The following is a 12,829-nucleotide window of genomic DNA, read 5'->3' as shown; positions in this document are numbered from 1 at the left end:
TGTGGCTGCTTTGGGAGGAAGGAGGGAGAGTTTCGAGCTTTATAGCAAATTGTGCCCAAAAAATTAGCTGTAACCAACCAGATATTTTCCCGAATTTGATGCCTATAATGGAGGGCGAGGAGAAGGTGACACAGCACGCTGTGGAGACTGACGCTGGCAAGAGCAGTGAGGTGGGAGAGGAGCACATTGGAGGATGCAAAAGAGCGAGGAGGTTCTCGGACGAGGCTAATGCCTCCCTCATGCAGGAGTTGAGTGACGCTGGGGTGATTTGACACCGGGAGGGCGTGGGAAGCCCACCCCAAAGGCCTACCAGAAGATATAGGCCGAGATAGCAGAGGTGGTCTCGTCGGCGACAAACGAGGTGCGTGAAGGCAACCAATGCCGCAAGCAATGGAACGACCTTGCAAGAGTAAGTATTACATTTATTTACATATACTTATGTATTTATATAACTTGATTAATAAGATACATGAGTGACTATCATTAGATGTGAGGTGTTTCACTTTTACCGGGAATGTTTTACTCAAAGCCTGCGGTCACGGTGCACGTCTTTAGGTAAAGAATGATAATTAGCATAATAATCATGATTACATCCGTCGGTTATGTGTTGTATCAGTCTCTGTGACAGTACCTAGCAACGATATCACGGAATGATCTCATGCCATGTCGTCCTGTTACCTTTTACAGAAGAAGCACTCGACGAATAGGTCCGAGCAGAGGTGAACGGATGGGGTCCATCAGTCACCAGCGGCCTCACTGACATTGAGGAGCGGGTACTCGCACTCATGGGAGAAACCCCTGGACGGCCACGCAGGCAGCTGCAGACTCTGAAGGGATGCCACATGAGTAAAGTATACACCATTGCATGATGTAAAGTCAATAGATTCCACATCCACTTATATCCGAACAATAATATATGATAGATGATTTCTAAAATTGTCCTATAAATAATGCTGGCCTCATGAAAATCATTGCAATTCAGAATGTGTTGATGGTCATGAAATGTGATGTTTGTGATGATTTTGAGAGCGGTGGTGCTTTTGTCGTGCATATGCTGTGTGTAGCGCTGGACTCACCTTGTGACCCTAGCACCCCCTTCTCCTCTAATAACCTCATTTGTGTTTTGCAGCTCAGCCAGCAGCGTGTCCCAAGGCAAGACCACAGAGGCCAGAAGGTGGGGGCGCGGGGCCGGACTCGGTGGATGATCCTACATCTGGTGCTGAGGAGGTCCCATTCTCACCTGTCAATCAGCTGGGTCTGTTCTCCACGGATGAGAGCACGGACTTTGAGGAGTTTGCATCGCCAGGCTCCAGAAGGCATTCCAACACAAAGCCATCTCGGGCTCCTCTAGACATTCCCACCTCCACTCTGGAGGTACCGGGTCCAAGCACCTCACCACAGCGCACCCCAGGTGTCCCCAGGACGGCGCTGACCCCGCGGAGGTTTCGTGGACGCGACAGGTCTGGTCCATGAGCGCCAGATGAGAGCAGGGAGATGGTACAGTTATCCAGGAGGACTGTAGACATAGGTGACCAGATCCTCAATGCATTGGGGGGCATATCACAACAGCTGACCAGCATCTCCGGCAACATGATGGAGTATGTTCCACTGATGGTGGAGGCCCTGGAGGCAATAGCCAGGAACACTCGTGGCACAGGCGTCCCAGTGGTCCCGGAGCACGGCACTCTACCACTAGGTTCTGCACCCCGAGTGCCAATGACACATGAGAGGCAGGAGCAAGATCCTGCTTCTGGATCCGAGAATGTTCCCACCTTGGTACCCCCCGCTCCCGTATCCATGCAACCATCGGCTCTTCCTTCATCCCCCCCCAATGAGGCACCACTTGAGGAACTCCTCGGCCAGGCAGCGTGGAGTGAGGAGGGTAAGGGGTAGAGGTGGGGAGAAGAAGGGGAGGGGGAAGGAAAGTGAGGTGCATGTCCACAGGTGATGGCTGTGTTATATCTCCATCTGGGTGTATGCAATTTGTTGTAATGTATGGGGGGAGGGGGCCACCCTCCTGCTTTGCATTTGTGTTCTGTGTTGTTGGACATGTTGACCATTTGATTGATGCCAATGGTCAAAAAAGTGGGGTGGGGGTGGGGTGTTTTGCCCATGATACTTATGATTTCAGACCAATGGTCGTATTAAATGTTTTTTATTCAACATAATCTTGTTGCGCCTTGCCTCAGATAGCTGGACCGTTACACACTGGTGATCCCTTAACATCAAAGGGTATAATTACACTTAACTTGAATCAACTTAAACTTTAACTGGCACCAAGGTGATGCCAACCATTGATGTCTGAGCTGCACACACAGCAGTGTGTCAGCTTTGTCAGCTTTGTGCAGCATGGAGCACACAGCCACGAATTGAGCTACCTGATCAGGGTTGTAATGTAGTTCCCCTCCTGAGTGCTCCAGGCATCTAAAGCGCTGCTTAAGCACACTAATTGTTTTCTGGACCATATTGTGTGTGGCTCTGTGGCTCTGGTTGTATCGCTTCTCGGCCTCGGTGTGGGTGTCATGCAAGGGAGGTCATCAGCCAGGTGGCTAGGCCATATCGTTTGTCACCAAGCATCCAGCATTGTCCTTGTGGCTGACTGGTAAACATGTCAGAGACAGTGCTCTCATGCAGAATGTGAGCCTCATCGAAGTTGCCTGGACATTTGGCATTCACTGACATTATTATCTGGTTGTGGTCGACCACTAGTTGGACCTTCAGGGACTGAAATTCTTTTCTGTTACGAAAAACCTCTGGGACCTGAGAAGGTACCCGCATGGTGATGTGAGTACCCTATATTGCTCCCTGCACCTTGGGGAACTTAGCAATGTGGTACAATGCTCCAGCCCTGTCAGTCTGAACCTCCATGGTCATAGAGAAGCTTTTAAAGTCCGTCCTATGCACCCACAGGGCCTCCGTGAACAATCTAATGCAGAAGTGTGTGGCGTGCTGAGACAGAGGGAAATGTCGATCGCGGAGGCCTAAAAGGAACCGGACATATAGAACAACAGTGCCGCGGTGACCTTGACCTTGACGGACAGTAATGTCCTGAATGTGCTGGCAGTCTGCAGATCTGCCCTGATGAGCTGGCATATTTGACTGATAAACACTTTGTGGAAGCGCAGCCTCCGAAGGCAGATGTTCTCGGATAAGTCGAGGTAAGACCGCTTCTCCCTGTAAGTGCGGGGTGTGTATAGTCTGGACCTCCGCCTCGGTCTGGCACGTCTTAGACTGGGCACATAATGCTATGGATTAGACAATGTGCCATTTGCACTCTGCAGCATCTGCGTAGTAATCAATGCAGGCTGAGAAATGGCTGGCCCCAGTCCAATAAAAATATCATGCCGATTGTTCACAAGCAATAAATTTCCACACTAAAAGACACCTACAGTAAAACCCAATCATCTACAGTGTGAAAAGATGTCTGTTCAGATGGTGTCTTCACCTGATAAGAACTCCAGAGTACATCCAAACTCCCACGAAGTTGAAGCAGCCCTTTCAATGAAGCGACCTGCAATTTGAAAAATGGCGTCCACACCGCTGTGATTAGTTCAGAACAGTTCAACTTTTTCAGAGCGGTGTTTTCGGTGGGCGATATTGTGGGCGAGATGTGCGCGAGGTGCTGAAAGTGAAGCTGAGCGATAGTTTCTGCAAATGTGATCTTTACGACAAAAAAAAAGTGGGCAGTCGGTATTATTGAATCTCGGCGTTTGTTAGATCTCTTAATTTTCAATGAGATTCGAAATCCGGTCGTAGGTTAAAGTAACTTTATTTCAGCAGCAGCAGCAGCTTCTTGGCCGAGTTCCAGCTCTTTGTTACACTGGAGCACATGTCTAAAATGGCTGAATTTATACTGAATCAGCTTACAACAATGAACTCGCCCCTTTTAATACTATTGGCTCAATTGACTCAACAGTATGAGTTGTTAACCCATGATTGGCTCTCAGCCCAAAGTCCTGAGATGTCAAGTGTGATTGATGGCTTAATACATTGTGCCATTTCACACGTACGCAATCTAACTGCTGTCTGTGTTTTCTCCCAATTTTGCAGCTTGCTTGAATTCTCTATCAATCCCCCCTTTGATTCTTTCAAAAACTAAATCATAAAACATCAGGTATCACTGGTTAAACATTCTACAAAATAATTTCATACATGCTAACAGAGTTTCCTTCCAAAATTTGTTGATGTGTTTCACCACATGTCCGGACTAGTAGCTGCCACACAAATTTACACCAACCTGAATTCCATCGTGGCCACAATGAAAATCTGGTTTTAGTACGTTAATTAACCTAATTCCAATTTAATCCAAATCAATATCTTAATTCAACCAGTAAACAACCTTCCCTTAAACATAACATACCCCTGTGCCATGTACAGATGGTCTGCTGGGACCTGCTCGGCACCTCACCTGCGGGACAGCAGCTACAGCCGCCTGGTCGCAACAACATTTAATCAACATAAACAAACAATATAGAAGTAACATAATCACAACGAATAGAATTAAACCTTCCACCAATGAAGTTCCTATTGAACCTAGCCATTCAGTGGCCCCACTCCACAAAATGAATGATGGGGGTTGCTTAAGTTTTTCTACCTCCTTTTGGATATGCTATGCTAAGTGGATAATTTCTTCGGAGCTATCTGGGATATATGTGCAACACTCAGTTCCGATTAGGACGCAAGTACCTCCCTTTTCAGCCAGGATGTAGTCAAGGGCCTTTCTATTCTGTAGGGCTACTGTGCGGATTGCAACCATTTCTGCATCGATTTTAACTAGGGCCTCTGAAGTATCATTGGCTACCTGGTCCACAACAGATGCCATGTTAATCGATTCCCTTGACAGTTTGGCGGTCCCATACCAAGGGACCAGAATGACAAAGAACCTCTCTATTTCTGTGATAGCTCTCTTAGGATGGCGTAGATGTTCCGACAAGGACTTTATATGATACATATATGGCACAATGTAGGCTAAATAGCAGGATCCCATCCAATTCTGGGGCAACCAAGGATAGGCCTTGTGACCACACACCCAATAGGTGCCATTATAGGCAAAGAATGTTAGCTGTTTCTTTGTCATCAACACTCCGGGGCCTGTCCAGGCCTTTCCATCTGTTTTATTCAGAATCCCCGTTACATTAAGAACTCCCACATCAGCCCAGTTTGGACGGTTCCGTGGCTTGATTACATTATAATTCCGGGAGCAGTTACTATACCCCATATTTTGGCCCCCCGTCATGTTCCTAATCAGACAGACCGATTCCCCCGGTCTTCCTACCCCAGTTGTATTAGTGATAACAAAAAATGGGGGCCGTTTGGAATTATTGTAGCACGCTTGGTACCCACCTTCAAAGGTAGTCAGATTGTAACTTGCTGACTTCCATTTAGGTGTCCAGTCTCCCGGATCCTGAAACGCATTGCTTGTTTTGTTTTGATTAATTATCCACTCAATCATTTCCGAGATATTCAAGGGATTTGGCCTCAAGGGAATCCCTCCCTTTGAGTGAATAGGAATATGCGCACACACCCAACAACTAGAAATGTTACCTTGTTTGGCATAAACGTATGACATATGTAAAAAGGTATTTACATGTAATTCCCTGGGTACTCTACTATTTCCCTTTGGTGCAGAGGGTCTGCTAGTAAGAAGTAGGCAAATGCCTAGAATACCTACAGTCAGTAATACAGTAGATTTATACATTTTGGCAAGAAGTAATTGTCCTTATCAGATTTCAGCTTCAGTTACGGGTGCTCGTTTAACGTGTGAAGCGTGGATCCAGGCTTTCTTTCCTTGGACTTTAACAGCTGCCTGGGTGGTCAATAACACTTGATAAGGTCCCTCCATTTGGCACCCAAAGGTTCTTTATGCAACTTTTTCACATAAACCCAAACTCCCGGGATGATGTCGTGTCCTCCTTCGGGTGGATTACCCCAAGCTGCCGATACCTGTCGGGAAACAGAACTAATAGCATTGGTTAGGTTCTGACAGTATGATAACAAAGTGTCACTCATTAAGTGAAAATCAGCTTTCCGTAAATCAATAGTTCCTAGCAGCGACATGGGTCTTCCTGTTATAATTTCAAATGGGCTTAGACCTGTAGCTCTGTTCGGGGTTGCCCTAATGCTACATAGCACTATTGGTAGTGCCTGGGGCCATGGTGTTCTTTCTTGGTGATATTTGGCAAGCTGTTGTTTCAGAGTTCGATTCATTCGCTCTACTTGTCCTGATGATTGTGGGTGATAAGGACAGTGTAAATCCCACATAAGGTTCAGTAACCTACAGACTTCTTGGCAGACAGCACCTGTGAAATGGGTTCCCTGATCTGAGTCAATGCTATTCGGGACTTCCCATCGGGGAATGTATTCCTTACACAAGACCTTTGCAGTGTGATTGGCTGTGGCTCTTTCAGTTGGGACAGCTTCTACCCATCTAGAGAATCTGTCGACCATGACAAGAATGTTAGTGTATCCTTGACATGGAGGGAGAGATATATAATTGACCTGCAGATGCTGGAATGGTCCGACAGGGGCAGGGGGCCTCAGTTGGGGCATTACCATGATGGGTCCAGAATTATTGCTACCAGCTGGGCGTGTTTTTTAAATCCCCAACCTCACCAGCTTATCTAGAACCATGCCGTCATCTGTTGTGAGGCCAAGTGTCCCCACGAGTGGATCTGTTGGGCTAAAAAAGGCATAAGCGCTTGTGGCGCGACTGGCTTGTCGGTAACTCTTTGTCTCCAGACACCACCTTCGCATAGCTTAATTCCTGCCTCGATTCATGTCCATTTTTCCTCTCGGGAACACTCGCCTTGCATTGTTTGAAGGTCTCGTGTCAGAGTCCTGAGTGCTTTCAATCTGCACATCTGTGTTGATTCTTCTGGGGGAGCACCCTGCGAGGTGGCATCTTTAGCTGCCTGGTCGGCTAGGGCATTTCCCTGTGCTTCTGTGGTATTTTCCTTGATATGGGCCTTACACTTCAGGATGGACACTTCCTGAGGTAATTGTATGGCCTCTAGTAAGTCTCGGACTTCTTTTCCATTTCAGATAGGTGTACCAGCAGCAGTGAAGAATCCTCTTTTCCGCCATAACAGACCAAAGTTATGGGCAACTCCAAAAGCATAACACGAATCTGCGTAGACATTAGCTGTCTGTCCTTCTGCTATTCGACATGCTTCTGACAGGGCCCATAACTCGGCCTGTTGTGCTGATGTTCCTGAGGGTAAACATCCTTTTGCCACTACCTCATATAAGGTTGTAACTGCCCATCCTGCTTTTCTAGTACCATTGTCCACAAAGGAGGAACCATCTGTAAACAGGATGAGGTCTGGGTTGTGCAGAGGCTCCTCTGCTGCTAAGGCTGCTTCTTCTGTTTCTTTTAAAATCTCCACGCAGTCATGCTCTTCACATTCTCCCCCTCTTGCTCCCTCGATTCTGACATCGGGAGCATAGTTGCGGGATTAACCGGGCAGGCCCGACGATATGGAAATTTGGAGCTTCCAAAACTGCTGTACAGCGGGTCCATCTAGCTGCCGTCACCTGAGACATTCTATTCATAGACAGCAAAGCGTGTACGGTGTGGAGACACTTGCTAATCAGCTTTTAGTCGAGGACTAGACCCACAGTGATCATTACCGCTCGACATGTAGCTTCCATGGTCCTGAGGCAACTTCCCCATCTGAGGGCTATCACATCCAATTTTGCCGAATAATAGCCAATAGGTCTTTGCCGATCCCCATGTTCATGAACAAACAGGATAAATGGCTTACCACTGTCGGGGATTCCCAGAGCCGGTGCCAAGCACAAGGCCTTTTTCAAACTCAGGCAGGCCTCTTGCTGTTCCTTAGTGAGGGTGATGGCTTCTTTAGAGGCACGTTTCCCCTTTAAGATACCATTCAATGGCTGAGCAAGCTGTGTGAAGGAGTCAATCCAATTTCTGTTAAAGTTACACAATCCCAAAAAAGACCTTAGTTCCTGAATAGTGGTGGGTTTTTTTAGCAGCCCGAATGGCTGCAGTTCTATCCTGGATAAGTTCTCTCTTTCCTTGTGAAATCTTTTGTCCCAGGTATACAAACTCTTCTTGGGATTTTTGTGCTTTGTCGATCCTGGCTTTATGTCCTTTCAGCCAAAGGTGGTCCAGCAGAGCTCGTAGATCTTGTTCATGCTGGTCTTCCATGTTTGAAGCTAGCAGGATATCGTCTACATATTGGATGACTGTGGATGTCAGGGGAGGTAATTCTCGCAAATGGCTTTGTAAAGCCATGTGGAATACCATAGGGCTGTTGTTGAAACCCTGCGGTAACCGGGTCCAAGTATACTGTTGTCCTTGGACAGTGAAAGCAAACCCTGTCGAACCTCCGGTGCCAGAGGCACCAACCAAAATCCGATGGCCATATCTATAACCGAGAAATATTTATGTTCCGGTTTGAGGGCATTAAAAATGGTGGAGGGATCTGCGACCAAAGGAGCTTTTTGATCAAGACACTGGTTAGCTTTCCTATAATCGACGGTCAAACGCCAAGTCTCATTAGATTTCTGTACCGGCCACATGGGGCTATTGGAGGAGCTATGCGTTTTAATAAGCACCCCTTGTTTCTCCAATTGCTGAATAACAGGTAGGATTCCCATGATGGCAGTTGGACTGATGGGATACTGTTTAGTGCATGGAGGCTTGGTCCCGGTAAATGACGCAGGCTCCATCTGGAGTAGGCCACAATCGTTCTTATCTTTAGCCCATATCGGGTGTTCCTTCAATTCTTCTTTCTTCAGAGTTCTAATTAATCATGTCACCCGACCATCCTCGAAATGCAACGATGAATCTACTTGGATTAGGACGTCCGTTCCCAAAGGGGTTGATATACTGGGCCTATCCAGACCGGCGTGGTTAGTTCATGTGGACCCAGCCCTATAAGTACCGGTGTTGTCCTTTTAATTTCCATTTTATGGCCCCCAACTCCATAGGCTGTACGTGCCCTACCATCCAACGGCAAAGAGTCTCCATATTGTAGGGGTAAGCATGTTAATTCCACCCCTGTGTCTAAAAGACAGTCCACATCCTTATCGCCCGCCCTCAGAGTTATATATAGCCCATCTCCCCTCTGTTGTATTAGTGCAAGGAGAGGGACCAGGGCGGGCACTAAACGTTTTTTGCTATCCCAAGTAACTCTTTCTGTTGTTGTATTGTCAGTCGCTTAAATGCTTCCATGAGGTCGTTATCTTGTGACAAGCCTGGTTTGTTGGCTGAGTTGTATCCCTGACCACGTCCTCTTCCCCGGCCTTGACCTTGCTGTTTCGCCCTGCACGTCTTGGCCCAGTGACCTTCTTTCCCACAATAATGAAATTTTCCGGGTAATTTTCCTAATGACTGTTTATCGGAATCCTGGGATTTCCATTCCATAGCCTGTACGGCTCGAACTTTAGCTCCCATATCCCTGTCTAATTGGTTACATCGATCCACCAACGCTGCAAAGGTAGTTCCTCTACCTTCCCAGTCTGGTAACACTACCTTAAGCATTTTGGACAGTTCTGGCTTTAGACCTGCCACGAAAGTTGCTTTCATCCATTTCCTCATCCGTATTATTCATACCCGATTGTTCTCGCCACGTGCATCTAAATCTCTCGTCATATTCCAGGACCTCCTCCGTTCCTTTCTGTTGGCAGGCCACAATTTTTCCCCAGTCTGTCTTAGCTGGACTGAAGGCTTGCAGCCAGTGTTTAATCGCCTCCCATCCTGCGTTTAATTCTTGCTCATCCCGCCCCAAAGCTTCTTCTACCTTGTCGTGCAATTTTCTTCCTTGTGTTTTTGGCACCATTATGGTCAAAATTTGCACTCCGTCCCAGGGATGAAGTTGATATATATTTCTTAAGCGGTCCAATTTTTCCCATGTTTTCACTTCCCCTTTCTTTGGATTGGACCATTTATCAATTTTCTCTGGGTCTGCCGGATCATGAACTAAGTATTCTGCATACACCCTTTTCTTCATTTTTTTGTTTCCGTCCTCATCCACAGTCTCTTCTGATTTGACTACAACTCGTTTTTTTTTAAACGGGGCAAAGCGCACCCCTAACTCTTCATCCTCTGACCCTGTATCGTCAGAGGATTCAGAATCCATATCTATTCCTTGGTCGTGTCTTTGGGTTTGCGCTTTTAATTTATCCAAACATGGGTACCCTGGGAATTGACCGATACATTTTCCTTTTCCTATTACTGTCTCTTGACCTTTAATTTCAACTTTAAGATCTTTAACTTCCACTTCCGACTTTTCAAGTTCAAGTTTTTTCTGTCTTCGTTGTTCACAAACTGCTTGCAATTGGTGCTTTGTACTGGTCAGGTCCCTATCATGTTGGGACCACGTCATGATTTCATTCCGCTGTCGGATCAATCCCATAACGGCTAGGGACCATCTGATTCATTCTTTATTTTTCATACAGGTCGTTTTTCCCCAGACCCTTTTGATCTCGTCCAAGGACCATTGTCCTTTGGAGGTACCGTACTTTTGTTCGATCTTGATACAGATTTTAGATAAGTCGAATTGTTGCTCTATGTATTCTTTCAACTGTTGGAGGATTTTGTCTATCGAAACCTCAGGTGGTGCCCGCCCACCTTTAACAGTTGTAGGCAATTCTTTGCTCTTATCTTCTGCTGCCATAGTACTGATTTCTTTACTGTGGTCTCAAGTCGTAGGCTTTCCAGCCAGGTCAGTGGGTTGGTAATTAATTAACTAAAACACCACCGAAGTTAGATGTCTATATGGGACATCGAGCCGACTACCAACCGGAGGGTTCGCAAACCGGAGGCTTTCAGAATCGCGTAGGGGGGTGAATTTAGACAATTGACCGAGGATTTTTGTAAAGAGGAGTCCTTACTTCAGTATGCCGATGTAGGTCTGATGTCCAAAATTCAGTTTCTTCCCTCAGCGATCCTGTTCGTGACGCCAAAAATTGTTAGATCTCTTAATTTTCAATGAGATTCGAAATCCGGTAGTAGGTTAAAGTAACTTTATTTCAGCAGCTCCTTGGCAGAGTTCCAGCTCTTTGTTACACTGGATCACATGTCGAAAATGACTGAATTTATACTGAATCAGCTTACAACAATGAACTCGCCCCCTTTAATACTATTGGCTCAATTGACTCAACAGTATGAGTTGTTAACCCATGGTTGGCTCTCAGCCCAAAGTCTTGAGATGTCAAGTGTGATTGATGGCTTAATGCATCGGGCCATTTCACACGTATGCAATCTAACTGCTGTCTGTGTTTTCTCCCAACTTTGCCGCTTGCTTGTATTCTCTATCAGCGTTAATTACATGCTGGAAGTAACGCTGGGAGATATTATGGGTGTTGGTTTCGCCCATTCTGATGATTTCGCCCCAAAAAAGTGGGTGGGCGGCATTATTTTTTCCCAGTGTTACATACATGGCTAAAGTAACGCACGCGATAAGCGTCTGAAAAATTGGCATCAGTTTCCATTTTGTGGCTAAATGGGCGTTATCGGGCCATTGCACCTCATTTCAGAGTTAAAATGGATGTTAAGTGGGCGTTATGCATGCAAAAATAATGGAAAATCTAGCCCATAGTCTCAGAATAAGGGACCGCCCATTTAAACCTGAGATGAGGAGAAATTTCTTCTCTCAGAATGTTGTAAATCTGTGGAATTATCTGCCCTAGAGAGCCGTGGAGGCTGGGTCATTGAATATATTTAAGGTGGCAATAGACAGATTTTTTGAGCGGTAAGGGAGTAAAGGGTTATGGGGAGTGGGCAGGGAAATGGAGCTGTGTCAATGATCAGATCAGCCATGATCTTATTAAATGGCGGAGCAGGCTCAAGGGGCCAGGTGGCCTACTCTTGCTCCTATTTCTTATGTGCTTATGTTCTAAACTACCTGTTATGTATGCAACACCATGTAACCAGCATTCTAGCGCCACCAGAGGGTGCATCTGATGGAGTTCCAAGGGATTCCAGCATCCTGTGGGAGCACTGTATATAAACATGCCTCCCATACTGTGGCAGCACTCTGGAGTCAGAATAAAGAGATTAAGGTCACATTTACTCAATCTACAGTACTCAGCCACGTTGCTTTATTTGAGACATAACAATTGGTGATGAGTAATAGATAACAAATCATCATGAGAAAATGCAGAGAACTTTCGGTACCTGGAGAAAGTCTCAGAAGGTGATGATTGGGAAGCCTTCGTGGAGAGACTCGACCAATACTTCGTGGCCAACGAGCTGGAGGGAAATATGAACACTGCCAAACGCAGGGCGATCCTCCTCACCGTCTGCAGGGCAACAACCTATGGCCTCATGAAGAATCTTCTTGCTCCGGTGAAACCAACAACCAAATCATATGAAGAACTGTGTACGCTGGTCCGGGAGCACCTAAATCCAAAGGAGAGCGTTCTGATGGCAAGGTATGGATTTTATACATGTCAACGGTCTGAAGACAGGAAGTGGCGAGCTATGTCGCCGAACTAAATCGCCTTGCAGGATATTGTGAATTCAAGGGATTCCTGGAGCAAATGCTAAGAGACTTTTTTGTGCTTGGCTTTGGCCATGAGGTTATCCTTCACAAACTATTGACTGTTGAACCTGAGCAAAGCCTTAACGATAGCCCAGGCATTTATGTTCACCAGCGATAACACCAAACAAATTTTGCATCATAAAGATGCAATGGCAAGTACTGTACAAAAGGTAAAGTTGTTTTCAGGCAAGAATGCATATGGCAGAACGTACACACCTGCAGCTGCACAACCTCAGATGACTCAGAGTCCGCCATCAATCGTTAATGCAAGGCAATTAACACCTTGTTGGCGCTGTGGAGGTGATCATCGAGCCCAT

The sequence above is a fragment of the Pristiophorus japonicus genome, chromosome 1, assembly GCF_044704955.1.
Source record: "Pristiophorus japonicus isolate sPriJap1 chromosome 1, sPriJap1.hap1, whole genome shotgun sequence".
Lineage (NCBI taxonomy): Eukaryota > Metazoa > Chordata > Chondrichthyes > Pristiophoridae > Pristiophorus > Pristiophorus japonicus.
The sequence above is the reverse complement of the archived record's forward strand: the minus strand, read 5'-3'. Positions refer to the sequence as shown.